This window comes from Tachypleus tridentatus, unplaced genomic scaffold, assembly GCF_004210375.1.
Source record: "Tachypleus tridentatus isolate NWPU-2018 unplaced genomic scaffold, ASM421037v1 Hic_cluster_2, whole genome shotgun sequence".
NCBI classification, from domain to species: Eukaryota; Metazoa; Arthropoda; class Merostomata; order Xiphosura; family Limulidae; genus Tachypleus; species Tachypleus tridentatus.
This window is the reverse complement of record NW_027467782.1, coordinates 17,346,809-17,371,243: the sequence shown is the minus strand read 5'-3', so window position 1 is coordinate 17,371,243 and position 24,435 is coordinate 17,346,809. Positions and strand designations below refer to the sequence as shown.

The 24,435-nt window shown below is 32.5% G+C and overlaps 1 protein-coding gene across 1 annotated transcript in view; it reads right to left on the bottom strand.

Moving 5' to 3' along the window:
- The window catches only part of LOC143242160 (G patch domain-containing protein 11-like), an 89,208-nt gene that overhangs the window by 53,468 nt on the left and 11,305 nt on the right, over positions 1–24,435 (bottom strand). The window lies entirely within an intron of this gene.

Sequence of the window (24,435 nt, the reverse complement as noted above, 5' to 3'; positions counted from 1 at the left end):
TGTTTAAAACAAAACGTAAATGTAATTGATACTTGAAAAAATACATAATTTATTATGACCAGTAAAGACCAGCTTCGTCAGTAAAGATATCATCACTCTTTGATGGTCGAAAACATGGACGTAATAACTGATTTATTTTTGAATCGTAGAACTGCACTGTTTTGTTTCAGTTAAATAAAGAGTAGATGTATTACCAACTTTATTTGACATTTTGTTTACAGTTATATTTTATCCCGATAATGTCATAATGGTAATTTGTATGCAAATTGTCTTGTATGCGTCATAAAATATACTATTACAAGTAAAATTCAATGAAATAACTTTGATTTAATTACACACATTCAACCAACATTTGTAGTTTGCTGAAATCGCTGGTAAACTGCAAAAATAGTAAGTGGTCAAGAAGTCTCCTTATTCCTTGTGGATATGTGACATCAAATATCGCCTGAAAATTACATTAAAAAACATATCATCAAAATTATTAAAAAGAAAGAATTGTTGCGCGGAGAATTATGAGATATTACCAGTTTATTGTTCTTTATTTATGATACACCATACACTGTGAACAGTAAAATATAATGTTAGACTTGTTCTCCGCAGTACTTCAATTTGATTTAATTAGAGATACGGGTCGATTTTCTTCTACTTTCCTGGCAGCAATAATGACTCTGTTCTGTTTGATCCATGCTACTACATTTTCTTGTTTGGAGCCTGACTGGGACTATTTGGACTTGATATATTACTTCTTCATTTCTTTCACAACCATTGTTCTTGGAGATTACATACCTGGAGAGGGTCCAGACCACATATTTAAGCCGCTGTACAAAGTCTGTGTTACATGTAATTATTTTTATAGCACGTCTAGCTCTCATAATACTAATTTTTATTTGCTGAGAAACACGATCTTCCTCCTGCGACAACTTACTTTTTTTGTTGTATTTTCAAGAGTTTATTTTCACTAAAAGTACAATGTTAGAAAAAATATTAATGAACGATCTAATAAAATAATTTATTTTTGTATAGAAGCTGTAGTTTGGTAAAAGATTATTTCACAGTCCAAACGAGTGTTTAGTGTAAACCATTTTTTTTTCTCTAATTGTTAGTAAAATGAAAAGTTATACAGTGCACTGACTTCACCACAAACATGACAGATTATACTCTGTTTTGAATCGTTTGTTTTATTTATGCAACACAATTGCTTCAGTAAATAACTTATTTAAACGAGCCTTGAAATTTCTTAAAATCAATAGAATAATTAACAAAAGAAAATTTTTTGGAAGTTTAGCAAGTCATGAATTCTCAGACAATGACGTAGAAAACTCAAAACAATTTCAGAGTAGCAGTCAGTATACTTACTATATAGGTTTTATAATACTTGTTGACGTTTCTGAGTCTACTGTGTGTTGATTCTATGAATGTCCTAAGAGTATTTTACAACATTTGATAAACTATCCTTGCAACATGCCAGTGATTGTATACTGCTTTTGAACTGGTGCCTACTATATTTCATGTATCTTAGGTTGAATGTCATGTAGATTTATACTGTATTATTTTTGTAGAATATATTTCTCTTTACTTTTTTATCTTTCTTTAGATTTATACAAAAGTTATTTGACCAGTTATATTTATTAGAATTGAAAAAACTAAAACAGCTACAGAAAAGTGTGTATCGCATATTACTTAACTATGATTTTAAATATCATTCGAAACTGCTCACTCAGATGAGCAGTGAACAATAGAGTATTCCATTTTTCACTCACTACTATTATCCGATATTAATGCACTTTAATGTTAACTGGAATCCCAAATCGTAATGTTTAAGATCGAACAAAGGCTTAAGAATACATTCATTTCGAGGAACATGTATTTAAATGTAGAACTCATCATTCATAAACAAAAACCAATGAATAATATTTGCCAAAGATGACATAAGTAAAAATATCACTGCATGGCAATAACCCCATTTGGAATACCAACAGAAATCTAAAATTCTAGTCAAAGCCTAATACATATTTTATTCAGATATTATTTATCTTTAATTGTGCAGAACGTAAAACCCTTTCATTTTTGCCCACCAGTGGCACAGCAGCATGTCTGGGAACTCACATCTGTTAAAATCGGGTTTCGGTACCCGTGGTAAGCAGAGCACAGGTAGCCCATTGTGTGGTTTTGCTTAATTCCAAACAAACAAAAGACCTTTCAGTATTAAAATACACCTTGCTATGGTTTGATTATGTAGCTACATATGTTTACTGGTTTCTTTGACCTCTCTGATACATGAATGAAATATAAAATATTGTATGGAAAACATTATTTCATTTGATATCTACAAACAACTTACAGGAATAAACCAACACAGCGCACTGAAATACATGATAATAAACATCCAAGCTGCTCAGTAATGACAAAGTATTCGTAGAAAATAATCAGGAAGCAGCATCTACTCAATATGTCTGAACGTGACTGGAAATTACATGAGGATTTAAAGATCGCAGGAGACTTTCTAATCACTCATCCGTCATTTATCCCTATCTTAATTTGTTCTTGGCTGAAAGGGCGAGCAACTTTGGTGTGACGAAATTCAAACCCGTGACCATCAGATTACATACAACTCGAGCACCTTAACCATCTGGCTGAGCTTTTCTAGGTATTATGCAAGCGATGAACTAAAGTGTTATTTCAACAGAAGTAACAACATTATCTCGAATTATAACCCAAGAATAATGCATTACCAACTTCAACAAACTCGTCATTTTAATTTACTTTATATTTTACAGAAAAAATAAAGGGGTTAAGTGTGTTATACCAAAACGATTTTAAATATGCAGATCAGAAAATCACATAACAGTCAAATCCAATGTAAATTAGAGGTGGGACAGCATGTTAAGGATTACATTTTGGCATTGTTTAACTTTACGTAGATAGTGTATTGTTATCAATAACTAATTACTTTCCGAAAGAATATATACAGTGTTGCTTTCCAACGTAAAATGTTACACTCTTAACATACAGATGTTTTCACATTAAAACTCAGAACTTCCAAAATGAGAATGTGTCTTATACTTTATTATATTGTGAAACAAAGGAAAATGGATCAAGTTGCGACACAAGAACCATTCAGAAAAGGACTTACTACCAGTCGTGTTTGAGCTGTAGTAAGCACAGTTCGGCATTTTGTAACGGATTAAAATCCACAAACACAAAGTACAGTGGCAAAATCTTTTATGTGCACCTGGCAATACTGTGCAACACAATCAAGAAAGATATTCAGAAGTGAAACAAGTTACATCTATAAAGGTGCTTCCACTACATAGTTGTTCATTCATCGCATACCTCGAACAGCAGAGAATGAAACAGTGAAGTGGTAAATGCAATACCGATAGATTTTAGTGACTTGGACTGTTGAAATGGTGCTGGAAAATCATCATGACTGGGTTTTGTTACATGTACTATGAGTCTTTATTTTAATATAACAATCAGTTTCTGAATTCAAAATCATTGTTTCAAAAACATCAAATGACACCGATGTTATATGGACCAACGTGATGAAACGTTACAGCTGTCGCTACACAGAGAGTGTCAATCAGAAGTTACTTTTACAAGCAATATTTTGAATTCTATACTGAATTCTCTATGTCTAATGAATTATAATATTAAACAAGCATGCAATATTTACAAGATAGAAGCTTAACTTTATGATTATTGAAATATATATTAATATCTTTAAAATTCTGTACCCTTCTACAAAATATGAATCATTTAAATTTCAAATTTCTTGTATAAGAATTTATATCACTAATATCATTTCAAGTCGCATCTCATTTACAGCTACTGTTTCAGTAGCAATATTTAAAGTTAAGTAAAATATAGTGTTTTAGTAACATAACTGAAAAGCTGCATCATAGTTGTGTGTATTGTTTCCGTAAAATCATTAGAGTGTTGCATCACAAGTTGCCTTAATCACCTAGCCATGCCGAGCCATTTTAAAAGGATGCAACAAGAGTCATCTATTGTGAATTGGTCAGATGAATTATGCAGCGCCACTGATCACGCGTGGAAAAACTTCAAATATAACGTTTTCAATATTCAAATTAACCACATTCCTTAGAGAAAGAAAGTTGGTTCATAAAGAGTTTAAGAGATAAAATTAAAGAAAAGCATCACAAATGTAAGAAATTTAAATTGATTTGTACGACAAGAGATTCATAAGATTATAGGAGATAAAAAAATTGTGAACCAAGAAATTAGAACTTCGAAAAGGAAGTACAAGAAAAGACAGGCTAGAAATTAAAATTGAACAGTGAGGGTTTCTTTAAGTACATTAAGGGTAAACAAAGTGAGAGAATGCAGATGGCGCCATTCAAGGATGGAAAAGAGAGGCTAGTGTATGATAATTATATGATGGCTGGGCTACTAAATTTTGTTTTTCTTCGATTTTCATTAACGAAGACTTAAGCAGTACTCCACGTTTTGAACAGTTGCTAAATGAACGAGTTTGAAAAAAATTGCTACATTAATTTTGAACTAGCTTCAAAAAATTAGAATATTAAAAAATGATAAGTATCATGAGCCAGATCACATTTCTCCAATGGTTTTGAAGGAGTATAAATATTGGATATATGAGCCATTTCAAACTATTTCCTGTCAGTTCTTAAGTAGTTGGTAGAAACCAAAGGATTGGAAGTTAGCTAAGGTAAATAGTCTTTTAAAGAGAGGTAATACAAATTGTCTCAGTAAATGTAGACCCATTTGTCTTTTATAGGTTGTGGGAAAATATTAGTAAATTATGTTAAAACATGCTTTGCAAAGCCGTTTAACAAAGTTCAGTATTGCATTGTATAGTACCCATGGTTCCACTGAGGAAAATCTTACGTTACAAATCTTTTGATATTTTTTGAAAAGGTTACTGCTTATATAGATCAGAGTAATGGTGTAGATTAGGTTTATATGGATTTGTCAGAAAGCATTTGCAAAGTTCCACATAAATGGCTGTGAAGAAACGTATCTCTGTTGGTGTAAGAGATAAGTAACTGGATAGACAGGATGGAAGAGTTAGGTTGTTACAGATGGAGATTATTAAAGCTGGACTAATATTGTTACTAGGGTACCTAAGGGCTGGGTTTTAGGACCACCATAGCTACTGTATAAACTTTATTTGTTAACCTCCTTTCTTTAGCTCAGAGAGTAGAACTAATAAAGGGAACTGTATAACTGTTTTCATACAGTCGTTTCAGTTACAATGTAAAACATTTGATTTGTATATGATTTCAAAACCAATTAATTATTCAGGCAATTTTTCTTCCCTGAAATAAAATAAAAAATTCTGATTTCCACAATATTAAATAGCGTCTAAACTGGTTTTGTCTTGATATCTAGTAAGGAATCTGACAGATCAAATAATTAATTTCAAATACAATAACAGCAACTTCTATACGAGGTTAATTTTAATAATTACATCGTTGCGACCTTTACCATCATCATCAATTAAACATTGTAATTATTGTATTTTATAACCGTTACCTTAGTTTCTGCAGGATTATGCTATGATAATTGTCAGAATAATTTTGTTTTCTCTACAATGAAATAACTTGCAAATAATAATCCTTTCATCTTGAAATATATTAATAATGTAGATGTTTACTGAAGGGTTCTCTAATGTGTTTTGTTTGAATAGTAGACAAAAACAAAATCACGAGTAACAAATATTTTTATTTCTCGCTTTTAAAGTTCATATGTCTTGCTCTTACAGAGTCCATAATTCTTCTCGTGATTCATGGCATGTGCACGTTTGACCAATGTCACGGCAGGACAAATTGCAATTTCAAGCGTCACTCATATGACATCATAGTAGAGTCTCCTGACTGAGTGACAAACAAACAACACACAGTGGCGCAATTGGTAAAACAGGTTATCTCTCTAGGTGGTCTTGGTCCTCTGTTATTGTAATAACAATAAAAGAAACGCTGTTCTGGTACAAACAAGAGGGTGCTTACCTTCGCTGTTTTCGATCTTTCTCTGCCCTATGAAAATTCTGTATAATTTTCCAAGAGGTTTTATTAGCTCCACTACAAGTGATCCATATGAGTGAAACTATAAATAAATCGTCCACTCGTGTCATCGGATACAAGAATATAACTACTGTAACTATATCTAGACCTAGGTAAACTGGAGTGTGATTTTATACATCTTGTGAAAAAAAATAGAAGTTAATATACAGAATGATGTTTCTATTTATATTAACATGAGTGAAAAAACTTAAAACATTCAAGTACTGTCATGTCAAGTTTATGATACTAACAAACATAAAACACAAGTCATGGTTGTTTAAAGATATTTCACAAACATATATGATATACAAACTCCACACAATTTAAACTTTACTGTGAAATGAATATACTAAATTAAAATCATCGATCATCCACAAGTGATGTCAAAACTATTGTATTTTTCACATCTGAAAAAACACGCTTATTTGAAACAGATATTTACTAAAGTTAAACTTTATTAATTTATTCTAATATCTTCACTAGCATCGGAGAGCAGTACATGAAATTCAGCATATGGGGTTGCGTATCTAAATGTCTAAAATTCAAGCCAAAGTGCAGCTAATTACAATCCGTAATTTCAGTTGTGTCTGCGTAATATAGATGGCAGTCAATTCCGACCCTAGGAGTTGAATAAGTTATCTTATTTCAGAGGGAGCTTCTGAGAGGTTGGCCAGTTGTTTAAAATTAGAAAGGATGAGATGATATTGACTTCTCATTTAGCTCTCGTGAGGACAGAATGCCCATCAATTGAAAATATCGGTATTAATCTATCAACAGAATTCCAGTAGGGTTTAGAAAATTTATGTATTACAACTTGTTTCTTGTAATGTAATACATTACGTTCAGTATATGCTGTATGAAAATTCGGTATCCTACTTAAATCATTGGCCCGGCAAGGCCAAGCGTGTTAAGGCGTGCGAATCGTAATCTGAGGGTCGCGGGTTCGTATCCCCGTTACGCCAAACATGCTCGCCTTTTCAGCGGTGGGGACGTTATAATGTGAGGATCAATTTCACTATTCGTTGGTAAAAGAGTAGCCCAAGAGTTGGCGGTGGGTGTTGATGACTAGCTGCCTTCCCTCTAGTCTTTCACTTCTAAATTGAAGAAGATTAGCATTGATATCCTTAGATGAAATAAAGAAAACAAACGGTCTTTCGAACGGTTAGCACAGATAGTCCTTGAGTAGTTTTGTGCGAAAATTCAAAACAAACATAAATCATAAAACCTGGTACTTACGAGTCGTGACAAACAAAGTCCGTCTGGTTGTCAGCATTTCCTTTGTTCTTCTGAAGCATGTGAAAATCCTCAGCCTTTTAATAAAATTATGTGATTTTCTTGACCTGCGCGGATTTTGCTGTCTTTCTTCTTTAGCAGTCAAATAAACATGTTCTCTGCTAAAAATGTCTTGTATAGCGTTCTTGGCAGATCTTTTAAAGGCCTGGAGCCGTTTCTTCAGTGACTATCTGTGCTAGCCGTCCCTAATTTAGCAGTGTAAGACTAGAGGGAAGGCAGTTAGTCATTACCACCCACCGCCAACTCTTGGGCTACTCTTTTACCAACGAATAGTGGGATTGACTGTAACATTATAACGCTTCCACGGCTGAAAGGGCGAGCATGTCTGGCGCGACGGGGATGGGAACCCGCGACCCTCAGATTACGAGTTGCATGCCTTAACACGCTTGGCCATGCCGGGCCCTAATAAATAGTTTATACATGGATTGTATGATGTGTGTACGTATGGCCATAATATGTATTTATTATAGATTGTTTATGTTTAGTTGAGAAAACGGTTTGCATGTTTTATTCTTGTCGCAGATTCATGGTAAATCGGCCCGGTTTGGCCATGTGGTTAAGACACCCGAGTCGTAATCTGAGAATCGCGGGTTCGAATCTCTCTCACACCACAGAAGCTCGTTCTTTAAGTGGTGAGGGCGTTACAATTAGACACTGAATCCCACTATTTGTTAGTGTAAGAGTATTCAAAGAGTTCTTAATACTTTTCAAAGCAACATTTAATGTATTAATCTGTCTTTGTTATAAATAAATAATGATGTGCCATTTCTACAGTCTACTGCTGGTGCAGCAGGAAGCACCTACAACACCAAAAGAAGGTTCTCAAATCTACCCGGTGGACTCAACAGATAACCCGATGTGGCTTTGTTGTAACAAAACACATTTTAGAGTTTAAGGTTGCTTCGGTAAGTATGAAAAACAGAACCACAGGTATTAAAATGTTAATATTATTTTTAACGAAAATGAAATTTATGAATATAATTTACGTTCAATTCAAATTTACAACTGACTTCATTTTGTGATAACCGGAAAGAAAATCCGTTAACAACTTAGTCCAACAAAACTTATTATGTAGGAATTGCCAGGTGTTGAGGGCGTTCGACCCTCTATTCATTAGTAAAATAGTAGTAACCAAGAGTTTGACATATGGTATTTCCCATAATGTACTTATTGATCTTTATCTTAATATTTCGTTTGTGTTTATGGCAAAAATACGTAAATTTATTCTGAAACTTGATGCAACAAAAAGAGAAAAAGGAGGCCGATACAAAAAACAAACATGGTGACAAAACAATATAACAACACAGACAGCCTTAACGTCTATAATAAGTGAAGAGAGAACAGGCGTGGAAGTGTTCGAAGTACTGTCCATACAACACGAGATACTGGCAATGGTTGTGATAATAATAATAAAAACTTTTCTTAACAGACAGCTGTTAAAGCATCCGAAGTAATGTCTCCAAAACAAAAGCTGAAGAAATGGCACATTATACAACAGAAAGTACAAAATCAATTTCAAATCATTCCTAAGTTTTAGACAGAGCCGCTCTTTATTTACAACTGTTAAATAGATACGGACAACTATCAGCAGTAGTTACCACTCTTAAGTAACTATTCTTAACTGAATAACGACACTGATTAAGGTAGTTAAAAGCATGTAACGTGCTCAGCGATACATTGTGCCTCGAACATGGGATCATCAGTCAGTGACCCCAACACTCGACATTAAACAACACCCAGCATTACTATCCCGTGTAGTAATTTGTAAGACCGGAGAAATTTTACGTAACTTGTGATCTTTTATGTCATGATGTAATTAGTACAGGTGTTTTCTTCTTGTAATATTTTCTTCTAACTGAAATTCACAAAATCTCATTGCATATATTGCTTACTTCGCATATTATAATAAAACATATTCTTTCCATTTATTCCAAGTTGCTTTGTGTCTCTGTTTAAGAAAATTAAAATTTGTAGTCGGCTTTTAACTACCGTCTCGTGCAAAATATACTTAAAATAATCTAGCAAAACACTTCGTTTCAGTAAAAGTTTTAACGTTGGGAAGATTCCAAATGCATTTCTTGTTTATCTAGAGTTTACTCATTTAATTACTGTAAAGACATATCTCTACAAAACAGATTATGTCCCTCAAATTTTAACATGAAAAGATGAAAAGAATGAAAACCAAAATATATCCTTATTCATAACTTACGTCCATGATTTTCCTTAACGTGTATCCACAAGGACAGTTAATGATGTGTTGTGGTGCTAAATAAACTGAATAAAAAATTAAATAAAACTGTAAGAAGTACCAACATAACCATTAAAATATCACCTGTATAAGTTTTACACTATGATTTTATCTCCTACAGATACAATCGTACCGCTTTAGCCCCTCAATCGAAATTAACAGAAGCACAGTGACTGAGATTTTTCGGTTGGAAACAAGTGGTGTACAAGGAACTGCTTACTATTTCGTTTCTGGTTATAATAGTATATGTTTTTCACATTTTAAGTGATAAAATATATTTTTCATACATTTGAGTTTGGGTTTTGACAGAAAATATAATTAAGCAAAAAATCCTTCTTAATGATACTTCTGTCATAATATCTTACTTGTCTCTTTATGAGATGAAATATCAAGATTTGGTACGCTTCTTAGTGGCCCGGCATGGCCAAGCGCGTTAAGGCGTGCGACTCGTAATCTGAGGGTCGCGGGTTCGCATCCGCATCGCGCCAAACATGCTCGCCCTCCCAGCCGTGGGGGCGTTATATTGTGACGGTCAATCCCACTATTCGTTGGTAAAGAGTAGCCCAAGAGTTGGCGGTGGGTGGTGATGACTAGCTGCCTTCCCTCTGGTCTCACACTGCTAAATTAGGGACGGCTAGCACAGATAGCCCTCGAGTCGCTTTGTGCGAAATTCCAAAAAAACGAACAAAACGAACAAGCCTCTTAGTACTTGATTAAATTTCTGAAATTCTTTTCCAAACATTAACGTTGCTAAGATACTCTTATAGTATAATTTTATTGGTTGAATTCTACTAAGTAGATGTCCAATCACAGGCGTAGGTAACAATACATATATATGTTATTCTTTTTATAATGAGTGTTTTCCTGCAAGACATTATAAGAAAAAAATTGGATAGATATTAACACTCCTACGAAAAAAATATTTACATCCACTAAAGTGATTTTGGGGCATATCAGGCCCCATATATTTTTCCTACTTGTACTTGCGAAAACTTTTGACGAAGCTGTACGATTTTTTTCTAAAATTTTTATATTGGATAAGCTGGAGACAATGAAAAGAATTGTAGATCATGGGAAATGGAAGCAGTATTCTGAGGGAGCATAACTTATTTATATGCAAGGGATATATCAGATGACAGTGACTTTCAGGAAAGTAGAAAGAGTGCTGTTAGTATTAGAGTAAAAAATAATGAATTTAGTTGTAATGAGCCTATTTTATTGACAAACAAATTTCAGAATTTGTTTTCTCAGCCCAAACGAGCCGTTTTTGCATATAAATTTCTCAACAAGTGGGTTTCTCGTCATCACTGATTTTTTTTACAATTTGAGCAAACAATTTTCGACTGTCTATCTTTTGATCTGCCGCACAAATGGCATCGTCCTCTTTTTGCCCTCTTTGCAGACGGTTCACATGAGGTTGTTTTGTCATTATCTTTGCAGTAAATTTCTTTGATTTCAAGCACCAATTGCCGTATAAATTCTCTTCTGGCTCTTGATTTATGTTGACGAAGAAATTCTGGATGTTTTGTCGAGTATAGAACGAAAGCATTGTACGCAGCAAGATCTAGAATGTTATAGAATATGCAGACTGACCAGCGCTTTGATCGTCTCTTTGTTGTATAATATCTCACAAGTTGATCGAGAGTGTCGACACCTGCCTTCGTTGCATTGTAAAGACTGACGATTTCGGGCTTTCCATTCTCTTCTACTTCACCAGACTGATGCTGAGAACTCAGTAGTAGCACATATTTTCCTGGTTTGTCTGAGTGCCTGAGAAGAGTGATGTCGTCATGGTAGAAAAACTTTGGTGATAACTCTCTAGATTTTGCATTTATTTCAAGAGACAGGAATGTTCTTGATTTCCGTATGGTTCCAACAAGTCCTGTTCTTTTGTTCGTAGGTACTTGGCAAGTGTCATTGTTGTGAAGAAATTATCTGTCGTTATTGTCCTTCCTTTTCCAAGAAATGGCTGACTCAGTTCTCTGACTATTCTTTCTCCTTGATTTGTTTCTGTCGTATTTCCAACCTTTCCAGTATAAATTTGAGCATTGAGGAGGTAACTTGTCTTTGCATCTGTTAGGCACCAAATCTTTATTCCGTATTTGCCTGGCTTTGTCGGAATGTATGTTCTGAAGTTACATAGTTGTTCATCCACTGTCAGGTATTCGCTTGGGTTGTAACTGTTTTTGCAATTTTCAATGAAAAAATTCCAGATTCCAGAGATGGCGGCATCTTTGATTTCTCTATTTCTTTGAGAGTGGATGTCAAATCTGATTTTTAAGCACATTTTTTTTTGAATTTGTCTTGTGTAATCAGTATTCGCAAAAATGGCAAACCGAATTCGGTTGAAAACATTTCGTCTATCGATGCATGTTTGGATTTGCTTATTCCAAGGAAAAGATTAGCTGCGATCCATTTCCAGAGGTTTTCTTCAAAATTGGTTCTTTCATGACGGTGTTTGTTGAGTGAATGGTCTGTTCCATCATATTCTCAGAAATGAAAATTTTGAATGTTTCGAATGGTGTAGGACTCTTGGAGCAGCTTGCCTTGTAATGCCTGGGTTCCCATTGAATATATTGAGAGCTGCGGTTCTTCTGTTGATCCTTGAAGGTGTTGTTGAATAACTAAAATTCTTATCTTTGGACAAAAGTTCGTTCACTTGCATCGTAGTAAGATCTTCTTGATTACTTTCTTCACTTTCAGAAGGGTACGGCGCGATTTGTTCATCATTTTCGGCTTCAGAAGGATCATCCTCACAACTTTCAGAGTAGTCTTCGACATTATCATGTTCACTTTCATCGTCGGATGGTTTTGTCAGTAAATGTACAACTTCATCAAGAGATATCATTTTTGACACGGTTTGAAGATTTCAGCTCCTATATATATAGGATTTGTGGATTCTTCTAGAAATATTCTAGAAGCTTCAAGAATATTCAAGATTATTCTGAATACTTCTGTAAAGTTTCTAGAATGTTCTAGAACAGGCGTGGGCAAACTAGGCAATAATCAGGACCGTCTAAAATTATTGTTGGAGTAGAGTTATTATCCTAAATATCCATCTTTTGAAAAGAAGTTGTAAAATTAATATATTTTTACTATAATTTGCTTTTTTCGGTTGCCCAGGCCTGTTCTAGAATTATTCAGGAAATAAATAAAGTCATTTTTATGTTTTTTGATCTGGGGCCTAATAGGCCCCAAAATACCCTTGGTGGATGTGTTAAAAAAAATTAAAATATTATTTCGCAAATGTCTGAAAAGTCAAAATATTATTGCTCCTTAAAATGTAAAGGGATAGGGTCAGTTAATGGCAATTTCATTTAAATACAAAATTATTATCCTAATATTAATAACATTTCAAGTTGCTCTGGGGCCTATTAGACCCCACTTTTCGTAGGAGTGTTAACAAAGAGTTCGAATCTCCCCGTCACTTAACATTCTCTTTTATCCTTTCTAGTGTGTGTTCTTTCATCCATAAAGACGCTATAAAGTTCGGTAAATCCTATTTTGCCGCTCAAGAGTACAGGCGAAGTATTTTGAGCAGATAGACATGCCGGGCCGCTACGTACTTGTACTTGCGAAAACTTTTGACGAAGCTGTACGATTTTTTTCTAAAATTTTTATATTGGATAAGCTGGAGACAATGAAAGAATTGTAGATCATGGGAAATGGAAGCAGTATTCTGAGGGAGCATAACTTATTTATATGCAAGGGATATATCAGATGACAGTGACTTTCAGGAAAGTAGAAAGAGTGCTGTTAGTATTAGAGTAAAAAATAATGAATTTAGTTGTAATGAGCCTATTTTATTGACAAACAAATTTCAGAATTTGCCTTCTGCGCGTGAAATGTTGGAAAGAATGAAATTAAAAGGATCAGAGAAGTATGTGGAAATTGTGGGTGATTTATTGACAAGATATATGGATAGAATAATCTGTGTAAATGAACTTATAAATAGGTCACTGGGGTTAAATGTTAGGTTTAGGTAAACTGTAAGGATGAGTAGACTGACTGGACTTATATCGACTAGTTCAGAGGAGGAAGGGTGTTTTTGGAATGGGAGGTATATTTTTAAATACTATAGCAGCTGGCTTGTTTTCTAAGACTATTAACTCAGCTATAAAGGAGGTTTTAAACTAAAACTAAACAGTGGTGAGGGCCAGAAAAAAACTAAACACAAAGAATAAGAGGAAATGAAAAATTTTCCATGATTAGTTAGTACAGAAGCAGTAGAAAAGGATAGACTTGATTGTTACTGTTGAAATGCTAAGAGTATAAGAGAAAAGTATATGGTATTGGAAATTAATTTGTAAAATTAGTTTTCAAAGGAGGTGTTTCTAATGTTGTCCATAAATTTACAGAAAAAAATTCATTAGGAATTTAGAGTAATTCTTCTAAATTTTAATTCCAAGTTGAAAATTGTAGACACTTTCAAAAGTTAGAGTTTACTAGGGATTGATTAGACATAACTGTTCTCATCTTTGTTCACAACTAATTATATAGTGGACATCTTTTCACTTTCATCAAACTTTTTGTTACTGTGTTGTCTTAATGGATTACACTGACTATGTAATGAGTTTTAATTATTCTTCTTGGTTTTCCTTTGTCTTTAAAGAAACAAAGTGTGAATGATGCTTTCACTAAAGCTGCATTTTCCAGAATTTAAAGAGAGAACATTTTTTCTTTTACAGAGCCTGGTGACCAGAGCCAGTTAAAGGTCACATCCATGCTTTCCTGCAAAAGTGACGTTATTTTAGAAATGGCCCTGGCTAAAATAAGGATCTATATATAAGCATATCCAAACCTTTTTAACTTCTCCAAAAGAGTATTGATACTGTTTGTCTCTATACTGTTCCATTGTATACAATGTTTCATGCTATTGGTTCATTTTGAGTGCTTCTTGAAGTAAATTTTGTTTTGTGATCCCTTCACTGTTTCAGTGCTGGATTATAGTTGTATTTAAATAGAATTTAACATTCAACATTTTCATGGACTGAAATGTATTTTTGATAGATACTTCCTTTCACACTTCTCTTTAGTGCATAATTTCTTGCTTTCATAATGATGGTTGAATACAGAGGGAGTGAGTTGTGCTATTAATGAGTCACACTTCATATAGTGGAGGATTTTCATGTACTTATTAGTATGTAGCAATGTCATGTATAAACATAAGCTTAGATGAAAGTCTTGAAGATAGTGGGAAGTACAAAGAGGGCAGCACTGAATGAGAAAATTATGTGCAAATAGTCACTTATTTGTCACCAATACAATTTTAGTGTATTTAAACAAATTGGAAAATCCTTACATTAAAATGAAATTCTTGCACCTCAAATTTGAAGGCATTTAATGCTCTTTAGTTTAGTATTGTGGAGATATTTTGGGTTTTCTGGCAGTGTAGAAAATGGTTGAGTAAACCTTCACAAAAAATAAAATTTATGTCAGCTGATTAAAATGTCATTGATGTAGGAGTGGGGTGGAATGAACATGTCTTTGTACATATGCTGACATTATGAGGAGGTCAACTTACAGAAAGTGTAGAGAAAACCTGTGAAAGGAATTGTTAGTTTCATCTTTAGTGTTGTAAATTTAACATTTTAAATGTTTTTGTCTTTGGATGGAATGGTTGAACTGTGCTAAATTCAAGTAAATGACTTATTATTTATCACAAATGTGCTTTTGTTAAAATAGTTGTGTATGTTGTTTGAAAAATATTTGTTTTACCTTATTTAATTAGAGGTGTAGTACAGATTGTGTGTGTTGCAATGTATTTATCTTACTGTGGCTTATGTATCATGATATGATAAATATAAAACTATAATAGATCTACCATCTGACATCAAATGCAAGCTTATAGCAGTCTTTTGTCAAAATTTCAGAGATTGCCTGTTGCCACTCAATAAATCTGATGACCATTGATTCAAATGACCCCAAAATAAAACATATTTAACCAAAATTACTACAAATTTAAATATGCAAGATGATATATGCAAGTACACTTATGATAGTTATCTAATTATGATGTTGCATTAATTTCATTCTTGAAAGTCAAAAGGCCTCATTTACTTAATTTGACATCAATATATTATACTTTTCTATAACAGAGTTCAAATCAGTTTATTTATAACACTCATAACAAGCTTACACTTAGTTATAATGTTATTTGTAAAAACTATTCTGAGTATTTGTTGTGCTTATTTCTGTAGCTTAATATAAAGAAACAACAACATTTATGCAAATATTAAACATTTCCATAATTACTTGTTTTTGCATTGAAATTATTTCACTTACTTATATTTTAGTATAAAAACAAAATGTTTGATATTCAAGAGAACCTTGTTTTTTGCAGTAATCTAGAGTGAGCTAGCCTTGGTTTTATTAGCACTGACAACTGTGTTTTAATACTAAAATACCAATACTATTATGCAAACATAGACCTTATAATTAAAAATAAACACTAAGGTAGATTTTAAAATCAAAATTTAATCGTTCTGATAAAACTTATTCTTAAGCAAATAATAATAATAATAATAATAATAAATTTATTAAGCAATAAATTAGACACAAAAAATCAAATATCAATATAAAACCATCAACAAAGAGTTAACTCGTCCTGTGATGGTTAAACACATAATAATGTAAAATCAAAACTTACAAAATCAATATAAAGTTCCCAGAATATTATCATCAGTATTTAAGATCCATTGTTTTAAGTATTTCTTTTGATTAACACGATTAATAGAAGATCTTATACTATAAGGAATAAAATTATGAATACGAGGTGCCAAATAAAGATATTGATGAAGTGTAACTGTTTTACGTGGTGTGGGTACATTAATTGGAAAAAAAGATTGAAGTCGTGTAAAATATGAAGTGACTTTAAAAGGCCTATTAAAAGAAACATGCAATGTAGATAAAGCTAAAAATATAAATAAAGTTTATCATATGAAAGGGGAGTTAAATTTACTGAAATCGGTATCAAGCCTATGAGTAAAAATAAGAGAGAAAACACTTTTTTGCAACTTGTGAATAGGAATTAAAAAAGTCTTATATGTGCCACCCCAAATTGAAATACAATATTGTAAGAAAGATTGAAAGAGAGCATAATATACACTTAACAAAATATGATAAGGAGCACAATGACTAAGTTCAAAATTAGCATAGAACTATATTTTAATTTATTAACTAAAGAATTAATATGAAATTGCCAATTTAATTTTCGATCTAAAATAATTCCTAAATATTTAACAGAGGAAACTTGAGTCAATTTGGGACACTTACAATTAGGGTAAGTATAACAATCACTAGAATGATAAAAAATAGAAGGAAAAGCTGGAATGACACCATAAAGGTTAAACTGAAGAAGAAAAGATTTAGATATATTTAAGGATAAGTCATTACAGAAAAGCCAATTTTAATTTTATTAAGATCACTAGAAATAATGGCTTCATTAATTAGATTTGGCTTACTATAAACAACAGCAATATCATCGGCATAGGCTTGGATATCTCCAAAAACTGTTGGTAAAGAATATCATTTATATAAATGAGAAATAATAAAGGGCCCAGAACAGAACCTTGTGGTACTCCAACATTAATTGTAAGCCAATCACTATAATTATTATGGATACAAACTGATTGCTTTCTATTGTGAAAGTAAGAAAAAAACCAATCAAAAACAATGCCTCTAAAACCATAATAAGATAATTTATTTAACAATATTTTATGATTAACAGAATCAAAAGCTTTGGCTAAGTCAAGAAAAACAGCAATTGGATGAAGATCAGAATCCAAAGCTTCTGTAATACTTCCCACAAGTTTAGCAACAGCAACCTCCGTTCCAAGCCCAGGCCGAAAGCCAAATTGAGAAGGAGACAAAACTGAATGTCTATCAAGAAATGATAAAATTCTAATCTTCATAGATTTTTCAAATAGTTTAGAGAAATGTATTAATAAGGAAATAGGTCTATAATTCGTAAAATCAGAAATATTACCAGATTTATAAATAGGAATGACCAATGATAACTTTAAAGCATTAGGAAACTTCCCTTGAGTAAAAGATAAATTAATTAAAAAAGTCAAAATTGGTGCAAAAAGATTAGCATTAGCTTTCAAAATCTTAACCGAAACACCATCTATACCATTAGAAGCTGAATTTGATAAGGAGAAAATATTATTCATAGTTTCAGATACAGTAACAGGATATAGGTAACAAGAAGAAGAAGGAGCAGGAGGCATGCCCTGAGAACAAAATTTAGGATTGGAGCAAGTAGATTTAGCAACATTAACAAAAAAATAATTCAAATCAGATAAATCAGTAGTACCAAAATTACAAAATTTTTTTTTTTTTTTTTAACATCAATAATAGAGTTAACAATATTCCAATTCTGTTTAATAGTTTTAGCATTCTTAAACAGGTTATGATAATAAGTCCATTTAGTCTTACGGGTCAAGCTAACAACATAATTCCTTAAACACTTAAATCTAATCTTTAGATAAATATCATCAGGAAATTGATGTACTTTCTTTTTTAACTTATCTCTTTAATCATTAACAAAACCAATTCACTGGTAATCCATGGCTTAATTTTTCTAAACTTTCGTGACACAGAAACAGTAGTAGTACAACTTTGAATACAATCAGTTAACACTTCAGCAAAATTATCATAAGCAACATTAACATCAGAACAATTCATAACACAGGACCAATCTGAAAAATTCAAACAAGAACTCAATTCATTAAACTTAATCTTTTGAACATTTGAGACATGTTCTAGATCCGATAAAATGTCTATACATAAAACAATTGGAAAATGATCGGTCAAAAAACTCTCAACAATATAAGAATAACAATTTTAATAGTATTTCCACTAATTAAAAAATGATCAATACAAGAATTAGTAACATTGGTTATCCGTGTAGGAGAAGAAATAATAATACGAAGATTGTTCTCAGACAAAAACTTAAAATATGCATTTTATAACAAACATCATCAAATGCCAAAACATCTATATTAAAATCACCAACAAGTATATTAATATCATATTTGTATAAATTCAATTCTAATGAAAGCTCATCAATAAATTTCAATACAGGCAATCTAGGAGATCGATAAACAACAAAGAGATTAAATTTCTTATTTTGAATCATACAAAATAAAATTAAAGCATCAGACTTAATGTACTGCACTTCTTTTATCATAGTCAGTATCTCAAATTTAACAAAACTGCCACTCCACTAGCCTTATTTAGACCAGAAGATGAAGAATAAAAGGAGTAACCTGGAATCGAAAAGGAAACAAATCCATCCTCAACAAACCAAGTTTCAGAAAAAGCTATTATATGAAATTTAACAACGCTTGATTGTAAAAAAAACAAGAAATTGGTCAAAATTTTGAGTAAGACTTCGAATATTAACATGTATTAAATTTAAATGACCAACAGAAAAACATTTGGTAAATCAGAAAGAGAAGACAAAGTTGGTGTAACACCAACAATATCATCAAAATCATCAGCCATTGCAATATTTATAAATTATTAAGATCAATCAAGCAACGTAAAACAATGGGCTGAGTAGTTTCTGATTTCTAATAAGAATATTACCATTCGATACCCAAAGAAATTTATAGCCAAGATCTTTCTGTTTTCGTTTTGTTTGCATGAAAATATCACGATAATATGGGGAGAGATGTTCGTTAACATAAACTGGATAAGATTCATTACAGACCTTAATATCATTAGTATTAAGAGAGCGAAATTTAGTTTTCTTAAGTTTAAGCAGATCAAATTTAATTTGCTTACGACAAAACTTAACAACAATCTGTCTCGGACTCTTATTTTCAGTTGTTTTCTTTCCTATACGATGAACAGTGTCAATATCTGTAGGAGCACAGTCAACCCCAAAAGTAGTTGTAATCTTCTCAACAACTTCTTGCAAATTCTCATCAGGCTTCTCTGGAATACCTCCAATCAAAACATTATAGTTATAAGAATATTGTTCCGCTTCACACATCTTCCTCCGAAAACTTGCCATCTCCTTCCACAATTCTTCATTTTCATGCTTTAATGTTTTATTTTCCTGTTTACACTCCTTAACTTCAGCTCTCAAAGTTGTGATATCCTCACTCATAGTTTCTACCTTCTCTGAATAATATTGAAAGGAAGTCACTAATTCTTCGACCTTTACTTTAATTAAGTGAAAGTCATCAAGTCTTGACAAAATTTCAGTAACTTTTGTCTTAAGCCACTTCATATCTGCCTCCCCCATATTTAAATCAAGCTCACTATTCTCAACAAGATTAACTGTCTCCCCCTCTAACGAAATGGACACAGTCCTTCTTAATGGAGTTTCACTATTTAGGCTTAACTTTCTTTTTCTCATACAAAAATCACATTCATAACTTTTCCCAATTTCATTTAAATATTCCAAATCCTGTTCAGTTAAGTTCTTACATCTTAAATGATACCATTTTTGACACTCACCAGAGCAATGAAGGGCTTTATCACCAACTTTAATATAAACTTTACATTGAGCACAAAATCTACGTGGCATACTAGTCAGCCATTTGTAAGGCCGAAAATCAAGTTTTTTATTTGGGCTTTTTTTTTTCTTTTACCTCAGGAAAGACATGGAATTGTTGGAAAGAATCCAGAGAATAGTGGAATAAGTTTAGGTAAAAAGTACATCCCTCAAGCAATCAAAGCCTCTACCTTGTATTTTAATTGTTAAGATTGTGGAAAATGAACCTTAGAGTGAATTAGAAAAAGTTGCACTTAGTGTTCAAAAACAGTTGTCCTGTTGAAGAATCACTTTTTATCAGATCATCTACAGGAATAATTCAACAGATCCATAAAGTGAGTTCAGCTTAGTTTTAGAACAAGCATAGAATATCTGATCTGTACTGTTGTGCTCTAAAGTCCTCTCATGATTTGTAGATACTCCAGTATACCAGAAATTCTTCCATTATCTGCAAATGTATTTATATCTTACTTGTAGAAGAGGTTAAACCCATGAAGAAATATTGTTAGAACATCCACCCATGATCCTTCAGTACATACCCCACATTTTGCACCTTTAACTTGTGAGGGTCATATAAATCAATGAGGGACTAGGAACACAAATTCCAATGCCAGATTTAGGTTGAAGGCCCCTAAAACACCTGCTCCTAGATCACTATTATATTTGATTTAACCTTGTGATGCATTTTACCTTCTTCTTAGTGATGGAGGTGGGGTGGCTATACTATATAGATAATGACCCTACTTGAGTTAACCAGAATCTCACTCAAAACATTTTGTTTTGCCATCTTCAAAACTGTGGGAAAGGCATGTGAACAAGTAAACAAATTCACAAACATGTCTCCCAGTGAAACAGCAGTATGTCTGCAGAATCACACTGCTAAATACCAGGTTTCAATACCTATGGTGGGCAGAGCACAGATAGCCTATTGTGTTGCTTTGTGCCTAATTCTAAACAAACAAACACATATTATAAATTAATACAGGATACATTTCTCCATTTAATATTCATAAGAGATCCACATATTTTTCTGAAGATATTTTTCACAGCTTTAGAGTGACCTTACTTCTTGAAATTGTATGCTAGTTCTGTGGTTGAGAGACAATTAAAGGGTTTTGGGCACCTACAGTTTTTTTTTCCTTTCGCATTTCATATTTTGCAAATGCTGTCATTTTGCATTTGTATGAGCTTTGAAGAGAAAGAAATGTCTTGTTTTAAATTGTCAAAGATTTTATAAGACTAACCTCAATGTCAAGTAAAATTGCTCATTATATTTCAGAGCTAGATATAAAAGTAGTCAGTTACAGAGAAATATATTTTAAACACAGCATAAGATGTATTACTGTGATTGTGTGTCTATTAAGTAATCATAATCATTTTCTTTCTTTGTAATTTTCATCACTTGAGATCTCTGTTTCAAGATGTTAAGTATGTGTGGCTAACAGGTGTGTTTATTGAATAGTCAGATCCAAAGTCAGATATAAGGACTTGCTTGTATTATAATTTATTATTAAGTTCTTGACTAAATACTAGGAAAGAGACCTTTAACTTTTCTGTTGTATATATTTCCACCCTTGTTTAATTTTTTTTCTGTGAATGTTATGGTGTTTTAGTGAGTTACATTTTAAATTTAATTGAACTACTTTCTTATCATGGTATATGAATAAGTTTGTCAAAGAAACATAGTTAATAATCCAAATTTTAGTGACACATCAGATTTCAGTCCTTAATTTTACATCAGTACAAGAATTGTGACTTTTCTTCTTGACATCCCTCTTCTCTAATGTATTTACAATCCCTCCAAGAAATATTAAATTTGAAATAAATTGCTTATGATATTAACAGTGTTCAGGCAAATTTTATTTAGTTACAGTGCTACAAAATAGGAAATCATACCCCACATTCACACTGACCCATCAAATCCTGTTTTCAGAGTTGCTGTTAATTTTCTCTGTGTTTAATACTATATTTTTATATTCAATAGGAAGCAAAGGTTTTAATCTATCAAATGAGATAAATTGTTTTCTGTATTGAGAATTGTCTATTTTCACTTGCAGTTCCAACTTTATTCCCATGCAAACACATCAATGAGCTCAGCTGATTATAACCGTTTTAGGTTAGATTACATAAAATAAGGAATAATAAGTTTTTATGAGGTATGCTTGCAAGCAACTCATAAGCAGTCTTATGTGATTCAGTAGGGTAATTTGATCTTCACATTTACAAAGTAAATTACAAATTTTATGGTGAGAATATCAGTTAAATATGATTCAAAAGGACAATAAAACTATAAGTATAAACAGATATATACTGTTGTACATTTCAAGATATTTAGAATAAAGAAATGTTTCATGTTACAATCTGAAGTTATTCTAGAAAGAAAAACGTAATTTACGTGTATATTGATTTTTTTATTTGGTGGTCACAAGGTCAGTCAAATGGAACTACCTCATATAAAGTTACAGTAGAGAAAATGACAGATAAAATATAATGTTTTACTGATAGAAACATTTAAAACTTTGTTAGGAGATTTTAAGAGGTCATGGAAATGAAATTTCAGAATTTTTCAGATAAGTGGAAGTACTTTCTAATTTTAACATAAAAATCGTTTTGCACTCGAGCAGCCAACACTTTGACTTCATATGTTCATGGAGAAATACTTATTGAAAATACTTCATTAAAATTCTCTATTTTTGTCAAAATATGGCTCCCGATGACTACTGAAAGTTTTGATATTTAGTAGAGATGAACAAAACATATAAGTTGTTGAATGGACACAATAAAGGTCAATTTGGGGTCGAGAACTTAGTTAACCCTTTCACTGTGGGCTTGGTATAACATACACGAGTTCGTCTACACTCTTCCACGCATTAAGTGTTTGTGCTATAACCTTTGATATAGCATATGTATTTTTACAAAATTTGGTATACTTTTAGTAAAGATTACAGATTGTTTAATGAAATATTTTTACTAGAAATTTGTTTGCGAAAATAGTGTCTGTTTGGTAACTAGTCTGAATCTAAATGGATTTCATGTTAGGATTAAGAGAACAATTCTTCAAAATCTCAAATATTATTTACATACTCTCTAAAACATCCTAAATACATTTCAAACATTTATTAATGACGAGAAATCCACTTGAAATAAAAATGCATCTCGGAACGGCTGATATGGGTATTAACACTTTTATTGAAAAAGAGAACAACGTTTCAACCTTCCTATGTCATCTTCAGGTCAAATTTAAATTCAAACGAAAGTTTTGAGTCCTCAACGTCCTTAAAGAAAACTGGAGAAGGGGTAATTAATAAAACATTTTCGTCAAGCCATGGTTGGTTATTTCGTTTCAAAAAACGCTCTATGGTTCATAATGTTGGTATTGCAGGTAAAAGTCCAAGTGAAGACGAAGATGCTGCTGAAAATTATTCTATTAAATTTATAAATAATTATTGAAAAGTTCGGTGCAAAGATGACCAAATTTTTATGTTAATGAAACTGGTTTATCTTGGGAAAACTTACCTTCAAGAATTTTTCTGTCAGAAAATGAAAAAAAACCTCAGCTAGTTTACAAAACGTCAAAAGATTGTTTGACACTTTTGTTAATCGGAAATGCATCTGGAGATTTTAAATTAAAACCCATGCTTGTGAATCGTATGAAAACCCCCCGAACACTGGGCAAAAGAGAGTCTTCCAGTTGTTTGGCGATCAAAAAAAAGTATGAATTACGAAAACTTTGTTTGATGACTGGTTATAAAGTTACTTTTGTCCTACAGTTTAACGTTATTGCAAAGAAAACAAACAACTTGGACTTTAAAGCTTTGTTGTTATTAGGTCGTGCACCAGGCCATCTAACGGAACTTTGTCACTTTAACGAAAATGTTAAAATTCACTTTCTTCCACCCAATACAGCATCTCCACTGCAACCAGTGGATCAAGCTGTAATTGCGACGTTTAAAGTTTACTATTTGAAGCGAACTTTTTTTGAAGCAGCGAAGGCTACAACTGGAGAAGCTGCACTATCTTTAACTGAATTCTAGAAAAGTTACAACATCAGAAATTCTATCGGAAGCATCAACGAAGCGTTCTCCAAGTTAACATGAGTAACACGAGAGCGTCGTGGAAGAACGTTTTGTCTGATTTCGCAAGCCATTCCTGCCGCTTTGAGTCCGAAATTAGGGATGTTTCGCAAGACGTCGTCGAAATTGGACACAATATTGAATTCGAGTCTTAGGAGTGTGTTTTTTTGCGTGTTTTTCTTATAGCAAAGCCACATCGGGCTATCTGCTCAGCCCACCGAGGGGAATCGAACCGCTGATTTTAGCGTTGTAAATCCGGAGACA